Raw genomic sequence first — 17,661 nt, forward strand, 5'->3', positions numbered from 1 at the left:
GACATAAATACACATATAAACATGATAAGACATAAAAACAAGTCAAAGATATTTGCAACAAACAAAACTCAGTGCAAGAAAGTTACTTACCAGCAATACAAGACATAAATACACACATAAACATTACAAGACATAAAAACAGGTCAAAGATGTTTGCAATAAACAGACCTCAGTGCAAGAAAATTACTTACCAGCAATACAAGACATAAATACACACATAAACATTACAAGACATAAAAACAAGTCAAAGATATTTGCAACAAACAGACCTCAGTGCAAGAAAGTTACTTACCAGCAATACAAGACATAAATACACATATAAACATGATAAGACATAAAAACAAATCAAAGATATTTGCAACAAAAAAAACTCAGTGCAAGAAAGTTACTTACCAGCAATACAAGACATAAATACACACATAAACATTATAAGACATAAAAACAAGTCAAAGATATTTGCAACAAACAGACCTCAGTGCAAGAAAGTTACTTACCAGCAATACAAGACATAAATACACACATAAACATTACAAGACATAAAAACAGGTCAAAGATATTTGCAATACACAGACCTCAGTGCAAGAAAGTTACTTACCAGCAATACAAGACATAAATACACACATAAACATTATAAAACATAAAAGCAAGTCAAAGATATTTGCAAAAAACAGACCTCAGTGCAAGAAAGTTACTTACCAGCAATACAAGACATAAATACACACATAAACATTACAAGACATAAAAACAGGTCAAAGATGTTTGCAATAAACAGACCTCAGTGCAAGAAAGTTACTTACCAGCAATACAAGACATAAATACACACATAAACATTACAAGACATAAAAACAGGTCAAAGATATTTGCAATAAACAGACCTCAGTGCAAGAAAGTTACTTACCAGCAATGCAAGACATACATACACACATAATCATTACAAGACATAAATACACACATAAACATTAGAAGACATAAAAACAAGTCAAAGATATTTGCAACAAACAGACCTCAGTGCAAGAAAGTTACTTACCAGCAATTGAAGACATACATACAGACATAAACATTACAAGACATAAAAACAAGTCAAAGATATTCGCAATAAACAGACCTCAGTGCAAGAAAGTTACTTACCAGCAATTGAAGACATAAATACACACATAAACATTATAAGACATAAAAGCAAGTCAAAGATATTTGCAACAAACAGTCCTCAGTGCAAGAAAGTTACTTAACAGCAATTGAAGACATAAATACACACATAAACATTATAAGACATAAAAGCAAGTCAAAGATATTTGCAACAAACAGTCCTCAGTGCAAGAAAGTTACTTACCAGCAATACAAGACATAAGTACAAATATAAACATTATAAGACATAAAAACAGGTCAAAGATATTTGCAACAAACAGACCTCAGTGCAAGAAAGTTACTTACCAGCAATACAAGACATAAGTACAAATATAAACATTATAAGACATAAAAACAGGTCAAAGATATTTGCAACAAACAGACCTCAGTGCAAGAAAGTTACTTAACAGCAATTGAAGACATACATAGAGACATAAACTTTATAAGACATAAAAACAAGTCAAAGATATTTGCAACAAACAGACCTCAGTGCAAGAAAGTTACTTACCAGCAATACAAGACATAAGTACAAATATAAACATTATAAGACATAAAAACAGGTCAAAGATATTTGCAACAAACAGACCTCAGTGCAAGAAAGTTACTTAACAGCAATTGAAGACATAAATACACATATAAACATTATAAGACATAAAAACAGGTCAAAGATATTTGCAACAAACAGACCTCAGTGCAAGAAAGTTACTTACCAGCAATACAAGACATAAATACACAGATAAAAAATTACAAGACATAAAAACAGGTCAAAGATGTTTGCAACAAACAGACCTCAGTGCAAGAAAGTTACTTAACAGCAATTGAAGACATACATACACACATAAACATTAAAAGACATAAAAACAAGTCAAAGATATTTGCAACAAACAGACCTCAGTGCAAGAAAGTTACTTACCAGCAATTGAAGACATAAATACACAGATAAAAAATTACAAGAGATAAAAACAGGTCAAAGATGTTTGCAACAAACAGACGTCAGTGCAAGAAAGTTCCTTACCAGCAATACAAGACATAAATACACACATAAACATTACAAGACATAAAAACAGGTCAAAGATATTTGCAATAAACAGACGTCAGTGCAAGAAAGTTACTTAACAGCAATTGAAGACATAAATACACAGATAAGAAATTACAAGACATAAAAACAGGTCAAAGATATTTGCAACAAACAGACCTCAGTGCAAGAAAGTTACTTAACAGCAATTGAAGACATACATACACACATAAACATTAAAAGACATTAAAAACAAGTCAAAGATATTTGCAATAAACAGACCTCAGTGGAAGAAAGTTACTTACCAGCAATACAAGACATAAGTACAAATATAAACATTACAAGACATAAAAACAGGTCAAAGATATTTGCAATAAACAGACCTCAATGCAAGAAAGTTACTTACCAGCAATACAAGACATACATACACACATAAACATTATAAAACATAAAAGCAAGTCAAAGAGATTTGCAACAAACAGACCTCAGTGCAAGAAAGTTACTTAAGAGCAATTGAAGATATAAATACACACATAAACATTACAAGACATAAAAACAGGTCAAAGATATTTGCAATAAACAGACCTCAGTGCAAGAAAGTTACTTACCAGCAATACAAGACATAAATACACACATAAACATTAAAAGACATAAAAACAACTCAAAGATATTCGCAATAAACAGACCTCAGTGCAAGAAAGTTACTTAGCAGCAATACAAGACATAAGTACAAATATAAACATTATAAGACATAAAAACAGGTCAAAGATATTTGCAACAAACAGACCTCAGTGCAAGAAAGTTACTTACCAGCAATATAAGACAAAAATACACACATAAACATTACAAGACATAAAAACAGGTCAAAGATATTTGCAATAAACAGACCTCAGTGCAAGAAAGTTACTTACCAGCAATACAAGACATAAATACACATTTAACAGCAATACCAGACATAAATACACACATAAACATTATAAGACATAAAAGCAAGTCAAAGATATTTGCAACAAACAGACCTCAGTGCAAGAAAGTTACTTACCAGCAATGCAACACATAAGTACAAATATAAACATTATAAGACATAAAAACAGGTCAAAGATATTTGCAATAAACAGACCTCAGTGCAAGAAAGTTACTTAGCAGCAATACAAGACATAAGTACAAATATAAACATTATAAGACATAAAAACAGGTCAAAGATATTTGCAACAAACAGACCTCAGTGCAAGAAAGTTACTTACCAGCAATATAAGACAAAAATACACACATAAACATTACAAGACATAAAAACAGGTCAAAGATATTTGCAATAAACAGACCTCAGTGCAAGAAAGTTACTTACCAGCAATACAAGACATAAATACACATTTAACAGCAATACCAGACATAAATACACACATAAACATTACAAGACATAAAAACAAGTCAAAGATATTTGCAACAAATAGAGCTCAGTGCAAGAAAGTTACTTACCAGCAATACAAGACATAAGTACAAATATAAACATTATAAGACATAAAAACAGGTCAAAGATATTTCCAAGAAACAGACCTAAGTGCAAGAAAGTTTCTTACCAGCAATACAAGACATAAATACACATATAAACATTACAAGACATAAGAACAAATCAAAGATATTTGCAACAAAAAAAACTCAGTGCAAGAAAATTACTTACCTGCAATACAAGACATAAATACACACATAAACATTACAAGACATAAAAACAAGTCAAAGATATTTGCAACAAACAAAACTCAGTGCAAGAAAGTTACTTACCAGCAATACAAGACATAAATACACACATAAACATTACAAGACATAAAAACAGGTCAAAGATGTTTGCAATAAACAGACCTCAGTGCAAGAAAATTACTTACCAGCAATACAAGACATAAATACACACATAAACATTACAAGACATAAAAACAAGTCAAAGATATTTGCAACAAACAGACCTCAGTGCAAGAAAGTTACTTACCAGCAATACAAGACATAAATACACATATAAACATGATAAGACATAAAAACAAATCAAAGATATTTGCAACAAAAAAAACTCAGTGCAAGAAAGTTACTTACCAGCAATACAAGACATAAGTACAAATATAAACATTATAAGACATAAAAACAGGTCAAAGATATTTGCAATAAACAGACCTCAGTGCAAGAAAGTTACTTACCAGCAATACAAGACATAAATACACACATAAACATTACAAGACATAAAAACAAGTCAAAGATATTTGCAACAAACAGACCTCAGGGCAAGAACGTTACTTACCAGCAATACAAGACATAAATACACATATAAACATGATAAGACATAAAAACAGGTCAAAGATATTTGCAACAAACAAAACTCAGTGCAAGAAAGTTACTTACCAGCAATACAAGACATAAGTACAAATATAAACATTATAAGACATAAAAACAGGTCAAAGATATTTGCAATAAACAGACCTCAGTGCAAGAAATTTACTTAAGAGCAATTGAAGACATACATACACACATAAACATTAAAAGACATAAAAACAAGTCAAAGATATTTGCAATAAACAGACCTCAGTGCAAGAAAGTTACTTACCAGCAATACAAGACATAAATACACACATAAACATTACAAGACATAAAAACAGGTCAAAGATATTTGCAATACACAGACCTCAGTGCAAGAAAGTTACTTACCAGCAATACAAGACATAAATACACATATAAACATTACAAGACATAAAAACAGGTCAAAGATGTTTGCAATAAACAGACCTCAGTGCAAGAAAGTTACTTACCAGCAATACAAGACATAAATACACACATAAACATTACAAGACATAAAAACAGGTCAAAGATATTTGCAATAAACAGACCTCAGTGCAAGAAAGTTACTTACCAGCAATGCAAGACATACATACACACATAATCATTACAAGACATAAATACACACATAAACATTAGAAGACATAAAAACAAGTCAAAGATATTTGCAACAAACAGACCTCAGTGCAAGAAAGTTACTTACCAGCAATGCAACACATAAGTACAAATATAAACATTATAAGACACAAAAACAACTCAAAGATATTCGTAATAAACAGACCTCAGTGCAAGAAAGTTACTTACCAGCAATATAAGACAAAAATACACACATAAACATTATAAGACATAAAAACAAGTCAAAGATATTTGCAACAAATAGAGCTCAGTGCAAGAAAGTTTCTTACCAGCAATACAAGACATAAATACACACATAAACATTACAAGACATAAAAACAAGTCAAAGATATTTGCAACAAATAGAGCTCAGTGCAAGAAAGTTTCTTACCTGCAATACAAGACATAAATACACATATAAACATTACAAGACATAAATACACATATAAACATGATAAGACATAAAAACAAGTCAAAGATATTTGCAACAAACAGACCTCAGTGCAAGAACGTTACTTACCAGCAATACAAGACATAAATACACACATAAACATTACAAGACATAAAAACAAGTCAAAGATATTTGCAACAAACAGACCTCAGTGCAAGAAAGTTACTTACCAGCAATACAAGACATAAATACACATATAAACATGATAAGACATAAAAACAAGTCAAAGATATTTGCAACAAACAAAACTCAGTGCAAGAAAGTTACTTACCAGCAATACAAGACATAAATACACACATAAACATTACAAGACATAAAAACAAGTCAAAGATATTTGCAACAAACAAAACTCAGTGCAATAAAGTTACTTACCAGCAATACAAGACATAAATACACATATAAACATGATAAGACATAAAAACAAGTCAAAGATATTTGCAACAAACAGACCTCAGTGCAATAAAGTTACTTACCAGCAATACAAGACATAAATACACATATAAACATGATAAGACATAAAAACAAGTCAAAGATATTTGCAACAAACAAAACTCAGTGCAATAAAGTTACTTACCAGCAATACAAGACATAAATACACATATAAACATGATAAGACATAAAAACAAATCAAAGATATTTGCAACAAAAAAAACTCAGTGCAAGAACGTTACTTACCAGCAATACAAGACATAAATACACATATAAACATGATAAGACATAAAAACAAGTCAAAGATATTTGCAACAAACAGACCTCAGTGCAATAAAGTTACTTACCTGCAATACAAGACATAAATACACATATAAACATGATAAGACATAAAAACAAGTCAAAGATATTTGCAACAAACAGACCTCAGTGCAAGAAAGTTACTTACCAGCAATACAAGACATAAATACACACATAAAGATTACAAGACATAAAAACAAATCAAAGATATTTGCAACAAACAAAACTCAGTGCAAGAAAGTTACTTACCAGCAATACAAGACATAAATACGCACATAAAGATTACAAGACATAAAAACAAATCAAAGATATTTGCAACAAACAAAACTCAGCGCAAGAAAGTTACTTACCAGCAATACAAGACATAAATACACACATAAAGATTACAAGACATAAAAACAAGTCAAAGATATTTGCAACAAACAAAACTCAGTGCAAGAAAGTTACTTACCAGCAATACAAGACATAAATACACATATAAACATTACAAGACATAAAAACAAGTCAAAGATATTTGCAACAAACAGACCTCAGTGCAAGAAAGTTACTTACCAGCAATACAAGACATAAATACACACATAAACATTACAAGACATAAAAACAAGTCAAAGATATTTGCAATAAACAGACCTCAGTGCAAGAAAGTTACTTACCAGCAATACAAGACATACATACAGACATAAACATTATAAGACATAAAAACAAGTCAAAGATATTTGCAACAAACAGACCTCAGTGCAAGAAAGTTACTTAACAGCAATTGAAGACATACATACAGACATAAACATTATAAGACATAAAAACAAGTCAAAGATATTTGCAACAAACAGACCTCAGTGCAAGAAATTTACTTACCAGCAATACAAGACATAAGTACAAATATAAACATTATAAGACATAAAAACAGGTCAAAGATATTTGCAACAAACAAAACTCAGTGCAAGAAAGTTACTTACCAGCAATACAAGACATAAGTACAAATATAAACATTATAAGACATAAAAACAGGTCAAAGATATTTGCAATAAACAGACCTCAGTGCAAGAAATTTACTTAAGAGCAATTGAAGACATACATACACACATAAACATTAAAAGACATAAAAACAAGTCAAAGATATTTGCAACAAACAGACCTCAGTGCAAGAAAGTTACTTACCAGCAATACAAGACATACATACACACATAAACATTACAAGACATAAAAACAGGTCAAAGATATTTGCAACAAAAAAAACTCAGTGCAAGAAAGTTACTTACCAGCAATACAAGACATAAATACACACATAAACATTACAAGACATAAAAACAAGTCAAAGATATTTGCAACAAACAGACCTCAGTGCAAGAAAGTTACTTACCAGCAATACAAGACATAAATACACATATAAACATGATAAGACATAAAAACAAGTCAAAGATATTTGCTACAAACAAAACTCAGTGCAAGAAAGATACTTAACAGCAATACAAGACATAAATACACACATAAACATTACAAGACATAAAAACAATTCAAAGATATTTGCAACAAACAGACCTCAGTGCAAGAAAGTTACTTAACAGCAATACAAGACATAAATACACATATAAACATTACAAGACATAAGAACAAATCAAAGATATTTGCAATAAACAGACCTCAGTGCAAGAAAGTTACTTAACAGCAATTGAAGACATAAATACACACATAAACATTACAAGACATAAAAACAAGTCAAAGATATTTGCAACAAAAAAAACTCAGTGCAAGAAAGTTACTTACCAGCAATACAAGACATAAATACACACATAAACATTACAAGACATAAAAACAAGTCAAAGATATTTGCAACAAACAGACCTCAGTGCAAGAAAGTTACTTACCAGCAATACAAGACATAAATACACATATAAACATGATAAGACATAAAAACAAGTCAAAGATATTTGCTACAAACAAAACTCAGTGCAAGAAAGATACTTAACAGCAATACAAGACATAAATACACACATAAACATTACAAGACATAAAAACAATTCAAAGATATTTGCAACAAACAGACCTCAGTGCAAGAAAGTTACTTAACAGCAATACAAGACATAAATACACACATAAACATTACAAGACATAAAAACAGGTCAAAGATATTTGCAACAAATAGAGCTCAGTGCAAGAAAGTTTCTTACCAGCAATACAAGACATAAATACACATATAAACATTACAAGACATAAGAACAAATCAAAGATATTTGCAACAAAAAAAACTCAGTGCAAGAAAGTTACTTACCTGCAATACAAGACATAAATACACATATAAACATTACAAGACATAAATACACATATAAACATTACAAGACATAAAAACAAGTCAAAGATATTTGCAACAAATAGAGCTCAGTGCAAGAACGTTACTTACCAGCAATACAAGACATAAATACACATATAAACATGATAAGACATAAAAACAAGTCAAATATATTTGCAACAAACAGACCTCAGTGCAAGAAAGTTACTTACCAGCAATACAAGACATAAATACACATATAAACATGATAAGACATAAAAACAAGTCAAAGATATTTGCAACAAACAGACCTCAGTGCAAGAAAGTTACTTACCAGAAATACAAGACATAAATACACACATAAAGATTACAAGACATAAAAACAAATCAAAGATATTTGCAACAAACAAAACTCAGCGCAAGAAAGTTACTTACCAGCAATACAAGACATAAATACACACATAAAGATTACAAGACATAAAAACAAGTCAAAGATATTTGCAACAAACAGACCTCAGTGCAAGAAAGTTACTTACCAGCAATACAAGACATAAATACACATATAAACATTATAAGACATAAAAACAGGTCAAAGATATTTGCAACAAACAGACCTCAGTGCAAGAAAGTTACTTACCAGAAATACAAGACATAAATACACACATAAAGATTACAAGACATAAAAACAAATCAAAGATATTTGCAACAAACAAAACTCAGCGCAAGAAAGTTACTTACCAGCAATACAAGACATAAATACACACATAAAGATTACAAGACATAAAAACAAGTCAAAGATATTTGCAACAAACAGACCTCAGTGCAAGAAAGTTACTTAACAGCAATTGAAGACATACATACAGACATAAACATTATAAGACATAAAAACAAGTCAAAGATATTTGCAACAAACAGACCTCAGTGCAAGAAAGTTACTTACCAGCAATACAAGACATAAATACACACATAAAGATTACAAGACATAAAAACAAGTCAAAGATATTTGCAACAAACAGACCTCAGTGCAATAAAGTTACTTACCAGCAATACAAGACATAAATACACATATAAACATGATAAGACATAAAAACAAATCAAAGATATTTGCAACAAAAAAAACTCAGTGCAAGAAAGTTACTTACCAGCAATACAAGACATAAATACACATATAAACATTACAAGACATAAAAACAAGTCAAAGATATTTGCAACAAACAGACCTCAGTGCAATAAAGTTACTTACCAGCAATACAAGACATAAATACACACATAAAGATTACAAGACATAAAAACAAGTCAAAGATATTTGCAACAAACAAAACTCAGTGCAATAAAGTTACTTACCAGCAATACAAGACATAAATACACACATAAAGATTACAAGACATAAAAACAAGTCAAAGATATTTGCAACAAAAAGACCTCAGTGCAATAAAGTTACTTACCAGCAATACAAGACATAAATACACATATAAACATGATAAGACATAAAAACAAGTCAAAGATATTTGCAACAAACAGACCTCAGTGCAATAAAGTTACTTACCAGCAATACAAGACATAAATACACATATAAACATGATAAGACATAAAAACAAGTCAAAGATATTTGCAACAAACAGACCTCAGTGCAAGAAAGTTACTTACCAGCAATACAAGACATAAATACACACATAAAGATTACAAGACATAAAAACAAATCAAAGATATTTGCAACAAACAGACCTCAGTGCAATAAAGTTACTTACCAGCAATACAAGACATAAATACACATATAAACATGATAAGACATAAAAACAAATCAAAGATATTTGCAACAAAAAAAACTCAGTGCAAGAAAGTTACTTACCAGCAATACAAGACATAAATACACATATAAACATGATAAGACATAAAAACAAGTCAAAGATATTTGCAACAAACAGACCTCAGTGCAATAAAGTTACTTACCAGCAATACAAGACATAAATACACATATAAACATGATAAGACATAAAAACAAGTCAAAGATATTTGCAACAAACAGACCTCAGTGCAATAAAGTTACTTACCAGCAATACAAGACATAAATACACATATAAACATGATAAGACATAAAAACAAGTCAAAGATATTTGCAACAAACAGACCTCAGTGCAAGAAAGTTACTTACCAGCAATACAAGACATAAATACACATATAAACATGATAAGACATAAAAACAAGTCAAAGATATTTGCAACAAACAGACCTCAGTGCAAGAAAGTTACTTACCAGCAATACAAGACATAAATACACACATAAAGATTACAAGACATAAAAACAAGTCAAAGATATTTGCAACAAACAAAACTCAGTGCAAGAAATTTACTTACCAGCAATACAAGACATAAATACACATATAAACATTACAAGACATAAAAACAAGTCAAAGATATTTGCAACAAACAGACCTCAGTGCAAGAAAGTTACTTAACAGCAATTGAAGACATACATACAGACATAAACATTATAAGACATAAAAACAAGTCAAAGATATTTGCAACAAACAGACCTCAGTGCAAGAAAGTTACTTACCAGCAATACAAGACATAAGTACAAATATAAACATTATAAGACATAAAAACAGGTCAAAGATATTTGCAATAAACAGACCTCAGTGCAAGAAATTTACTTAAGAGCAATTGAAGACATAAATACACACATAAACATTACAAGACATAAAAACAAGTCAAAGATATTCGCAATAAACAGACCTCAGTGCAAGAAAGTTACTTAACAGCAATTGAAGACATAAATACACACATAAACATTAAAAGACATAAAAACAGGTCAAAGATATTTGCAATAAACAGACCTCAGTGCAAGAAAGTTACTTAACAGCAATTGAAGACATAAATACACACATAAACATTACAAGACATAAAAACAAGTCAAAGATATTCGTAATAAACAGACCTCAGTGCAAGAAAGTTACTTAACAGCAATTGAAGACATAAATACACACATAAACATTATAAGACATAAAAACAAGTCAAAGATATTTGCAATAAACAGACCTCAGTGCAAGAAAGTTACTTAACAGCAATTGAAGACATAAATACACACATAAACATTACAAGACATAAAAACAAGTCAAAGATATTCGCAATAAACAGACCTCAGTGCAAGAAAGTTACTTAACAGCAATTGAAGACATAAATACACACATAAACATTATAAGACATAAAAGCAAGTCAAAGATATTTGCAACAAACAGACCTCAGTGCAAGAAAGTTACTTACCAGCAATACAAGACATAAATACACATATAAACATTACAAGACATAAGAACAAATCAAAGATATTTGCAACAAAAAAAACTCAGTGCAAGAAAGTTACTTACCAGCAATACAAGACATACATACGGACATAAACATTATAAGACATAAAAACAAGTCAAAGATATTTGCAACAAACAAAACTCAGTGCAAGAAAGTTACTTACCAGCAATACAAGACATAAATACACATATAAACATGATAAGACATAAAAACAAGTCAAAGATATTTGCAACAAAAAGACCTCAGTGCAATAAAGTTACTTACCAGCAATACAAGACATAAATACACATATAAACATTACAAGACATAAAAACAAGTCAAAGATATTTGCAACAAACAGACCTCAGTGCAAGAAAGTTACTTACCAGCAATACAAGACATAAATACACATATAAACATTACAAGACATAAAAACAAGTGAAAAATATTTGCAACAAACAGACCTCAGTGCAAGAAAGTTACTTACCAGCAATACAAGACATAAGTACACATATAAACATTACAAGACATAAATACACATAAACATGATAAGACATAAAAACAAGTCAAAGATATTTGCAACAAACAGACCTCAGTGCAAGAAAGTTACTTACCAGCAATACAAGACATAAATACACACATAAACATTACAAGACATAAAAACAAGTGAAAGATATTTGCAACAAACAGACCTCAGTGCAAGAAAGTTACTTACCAGCAATACAAGACATAAATACACATATAAACATGATAAGACATAAAAACAAGTTATTAGATTATTCTGTTATTATATGTTACCTTATATATGTAATCAAAGTAGTTGAATTAGAATACTGCTGTAGATCACATTATACCCTTTAATATAGAGTGTGTGAGCTGTATGTAGTTTAGTTCTCATTATACTTTTGAGTTAACATAACATATTCACATATTAGTTCATTAGATAAATGTGCATCACTCTGTATCCTTGATCTGCTGGGAATGTGTTACACTGTTTTCTTGACATGCTTAATTGTTGAATCATGAAGAGAAGGTTGTAAGCAGGAGACTCTGTGTCTAAAGACAGGGGAGATAGACAGACCACATTCCACACCCCCACCTTAAATACACATATAAACATTACAAGACATAAGAACAAATCAAAGATATTTGCAACAAAAAAAACTCAGTGCAAGAAAGTTACTTACCAGCAATACAAGACATACATACGGACATAAACATTATAAGACATAAAAACAAGTCAAAGATATTTGCAACAAACAAAACTCAGTGCAAGAAAGTTACTTACCAGCAATACAAGACATAAATACACATATAAACATTACAAGACATAAAAACAAGTGAAAAATATTTGCAACAAACAGACCTCAGTGCAAGAAAGTTACTTACCAGCAATACAAGACATAAGTACACATATAAACATTACAAGACATAAATACACATAAACATGATAAGACATAAAAACAAGTCAAAGATATTTGCAACAAACAGACCTCAGTGCAAGAAAGTTACTTACCAGCAATACAAGACATAAATACACATATAAACATGATAAGACATAAAAACAAGTTATTAGATTATTCTGTTATTATATGTTACCTTATATATGTAATCAAAGTAGTTGAATTAGAATACTGCTGTAGATCACATTATACCCTTTAATATAGAGTGTGTGAGCTGTATGTAGTTTAGTTCTCATTATACTTTTGAGTTAACATAACATATTCACATATTAGTTCATTAGATAAATGTGCATCACTCTGTATCCTTGATCTGCTGGGAATGTGTTACACTGTTTTCTTGACATGCTTAATTGTTGAATCATGAAGAGAAGGTTGTAAGCAGGAGACTCTGTGTCTAAAGACAGGGGAGATAGACAGACCACATTCCACAACCTTACAGAAAGCAGAGAAACAACTGCCGAGGTCATAACTTAGGCGCTGTAACAGAGAAAAAATGTGATGTTTTGGCTTTTACGACTAGCTGGGGGCCACTAGAGACTATAAAAAGCTGAGCAACCCGTCACCATTCTGAGACATGTGCCTGACCCTCTGGTAGCATCTCTCCCGTCCGGACGTTGTAATGCTCTTATTGTTGAATTGTATGGAAATAAATGATTGTTGATTGAGCATTGATACACCGAGTATTGTCCTTCCTTCAGCCCAAAGATTCAAAGAATTGGGAGAATTCAACAAAGTGAAAAATATTTGCAACAAACAGACCTCAGTGCAAGAAAGTGGGGACGGGGGACTGTGCCTCACTGCCCTCCCCTTCTCCAAGAAACCCGTCTTCAACCGAGTCGAGAGAGCCGGGAACTTGTGAGGTGTGCATGTCCTGGTGAGCCTCCACCGTTTTATGGGTGGGTGCAGCCTCGACTGTACAGAGACAGACCAGACCAGCTGCACCACACAGACACTTCAAACCTCATCTGTGGACAAAAAACATATACATATATATATATATATATTTACACACACACACACACACACACACACACACACACATATATTCAAACCTCAAGGACAAAAACCAGAGGACAAAAACTACAAGAACAATATAAATATGGAGAAAACTAACCTTAGAAACATGCAGGGTGACAGGAGACAGCAGCACTGCAGACATGAGGACAGACAGACAGTTAAGGCTGTGTGAGAGTCAAGTTCACTCCTATATATGACCTCCTATCGCAGAATGCGTTACTGTGACAACGCAGGCTTTGTGCTTTGAAGTGTGGTGATTGGTGACGTCATTGGAACGGCCTGTGATCTTACGTCACACTAGGCCGGATCAATTTGAAAAAGGTGTTTTTGTCTGAAAATGCTCGTGTCCAAACTACCGTTTTGACAGAGTTGTTCCAGCACTGCGCATGCGTGAAACGCAAGGTGACTCGACCTGCCTCATTTCTGTCTGCCGTTTATTTACTTTCCGGCTCTTTGAAACATGCAGCAAAATGAAAAGGAAAAGCGACTAGTTTTTTAAATGGACTAACAATGAGGTGGAGTTGTTGCTGCAAGTAATACAAAAGTACAAAGTTACAAAAGCGATTGAGAATTAAAGAATTTGAAGAAAAGCTATCTGGAGGATGTACAAACTGATATTAATCTTTAACGGGGCTGTCACAATTTATCACATGATTGCATCACTTGACTAGGCTATGTCCACATGTATGGGTATTTTTGAAAACGTAGATTTATCTATGCGTTTGTACCTTTCGTCCACTGAAAACGGAGAGTTTTAAAAATTCCTGCCTGGGTGGAGATTTTCAAGAACTCCGTTTTTGCGTTTACTATGGACAAGGAAAACGGAGAAAACGCAGGGTCAAAGGTGTGCGCCTTTTTTGACGTCACACTGTGCGCCAAGTTATTGTTTCGGTGAAATTAATTTCTACAATGGCGGACTTAGACAAAATACTGTTAATTTTACTCTCTGTAGTGTTTAAATGCTTACATACACAGACAGTTACGGTCCCTCCACACATAGTACTCGGTTCTGCTTCTTTGCGCCGCCATCTTTGTTTACTCTTTCCCGCCCAGGCGTCTAGACATCTGATTGGCCAACATTTCTACACGGTTAGGAATATAGCGCCACCTGTTGCTTTGGCATGCTCCTGGCAGCATTTTCCTTCGTTTTTGGTGTTGAGGTGTGAATGGGATTTTAAAAAAAAACAAAAAATCTCAGTTTTCAGAAATACCCGTGTATGTGTGGACGTAGTCTACAATGTGTCATTGTTTTTAAAAAGGCTCCAGTTCGCTTTCCACAATGCTATGCGAAAACGGCGTCAAATGTATACGCTTTGGAGAGCGTTTTCAAAACGCTGCGCTTTCCTTGACCGAAAACGCTGTCTCAGTGTGGACGGAAGGCCAAAACGGAGAGAAAAAGATGCGTTTGAGTGATGAGTCATGATAGCATTATAGGCTGTTCACTTTTAAGTGTGGTAATTAGAAATATTGCAAAATAAAATACACACAAATATACTGTAAGAAAAGGCTTTATTTTTTAGTATATGCTGAATTATCAGTTTCAAAGCTACTCTACCAGAGTTTCACTAAAAAATGAAACAAAGGATATGTTTTAACCCTTTCATGCATGAATTATGACAACCTCTCAGCGAATAGCTTCTCTAAAATCAATAGAAACCCAACATTAAGTTCAGCTGAAGGTCAAACTGCAACAAAAAACTCTATAATCAACAGTTTACGTTAAAAACAGCTTCTTCTTTTGGAAAATAAAAACAAAAACGAACAGAAATCCCAGTACAGTACAGTTCCTTTGTATCGTGCTGCTGCCACCTGCTGCTCTGGGGTGGGAACAACAACACTTTGGATTTGCGTTCGTTATCAGCAACAAATGAGTTTTACTTTTGAGGCTGCAGTTTTTAGTTATGTTTATTTGTTGGATTCCATCAGTTTTTCTTCGAAGAGCCGAAAGACTTTCAGTTACTTATGATAAACTGTTTGTCTTATACAAACAGATAAATACAGAAAACAAGGAAGAAAACAAAGCTTGTATTCTATTTGATTTTCAAGATATTGAACTTTATTTTTTCCATTTCACCGAGTTCTTTTTTCCATGTACTTTTTGTCCAATAATTTTTTTTAATAATCAGATTAATGTTTATTTTAAAATGAAGAATTATTTATATTTTTTCTATTTGCTATATACTGAGCCGAAACATCCTTCTGTGTAGTCATGTAACACATTATTTTAAAATAATATATTTTAAACAGGTGGATGCAGGAATTAAGTGTTAAAACAGAGTCTTGTTCCATTTAAGCTATCTTTATTTCACATTTATTTGTACGCAATAAATACAGTTAAACATCCATGGGTGTGTAAATACGACGCCTGGCAGCCTCCGCATAGCCGACGCTGTAAAACGTGGGAGTTTTTACGTCCTTTTTAAAAAAAATGAATTTCAGATTCTGACTTGATGCATAATCAAGACCAGTAAACAGGTTAACAAAAAATTCTCTAATGGAAAAGAAACTTTAGGTATTCTTTTAATACAACAGGGTAAATGCAAACTTCAAAAATAAGTTTGATGTCATTCAGATCTCAAGGAGATCAACGAGAACGCAGCGTCACAGCTGACGGATACCTCTTTTCCTCTGATCAGATTCAGCTACGGTTTAATTGTTTTTCTTTTCTTAAAATCTTAATTCTAAAAACAAAAAAGGGGAAAAAAGCTGTGCCATTACTTACACAGATATCCATCTCTAAGCTCTCCGTAAATTATCAATACGATCGATAAGTCATATCTCAATCAAAGACACTACAATGGCTATTTACGGCTAAATAACAGGAAGTATTGATACCAATACGGCTGGTAAACAAACATCAAAAAGGAAATATTGAACAAAACATCCACAATACTGAAAAGGAATAAGAAGACATCAGAAAGTGCTTCACTATAGATTTTAAACTGGACAGCTAGCAGCTCAGGATGGTTTCCTCCTTAAAAATAAAAGGCATCTTTAAACTGCACATGCTCAGTGTAAACTGTCCTCCCCAACAGCGACTGTTACTGGCATCATTAGTGTCGTAAAAACAGTTTTTCTCTGTATTATGCAACATAAAAACAAAAGAGTTAGACTGTGTGTTGCCTCTTTCATATCAGATTTTGTATGTTAACTGAATTTTTTTGTGTCCTTTCTTAAACCGATGGTGATTTGCTAATAGGGTCATTTTGTCTCAACTCAAACAATTTTTAGAATTTTTCCTGGTCCTTCCAACCATGAAATTAAATCAGGATCTGTCATCAGGGAAATGTACCACAAAAAAATTCTAGGTATGGTCTAGTTAAATTATATTATTAAAAAAAAATTATTTAAGGTCCCATATTTGAGCAAACACCAAAAAGAAT

Source organism: Aulonocara stuartgranti (assembly GCF_965226115.1).
Source record: "Aulonocara stuartgranti genome assembly, chromosome: 6".
NCBI lineage: Eukaryota > Metazoa > Chordata > Actinopteri > Cichliformes > Cichlidae > Aulonocara > Aulonocara stuartgranti.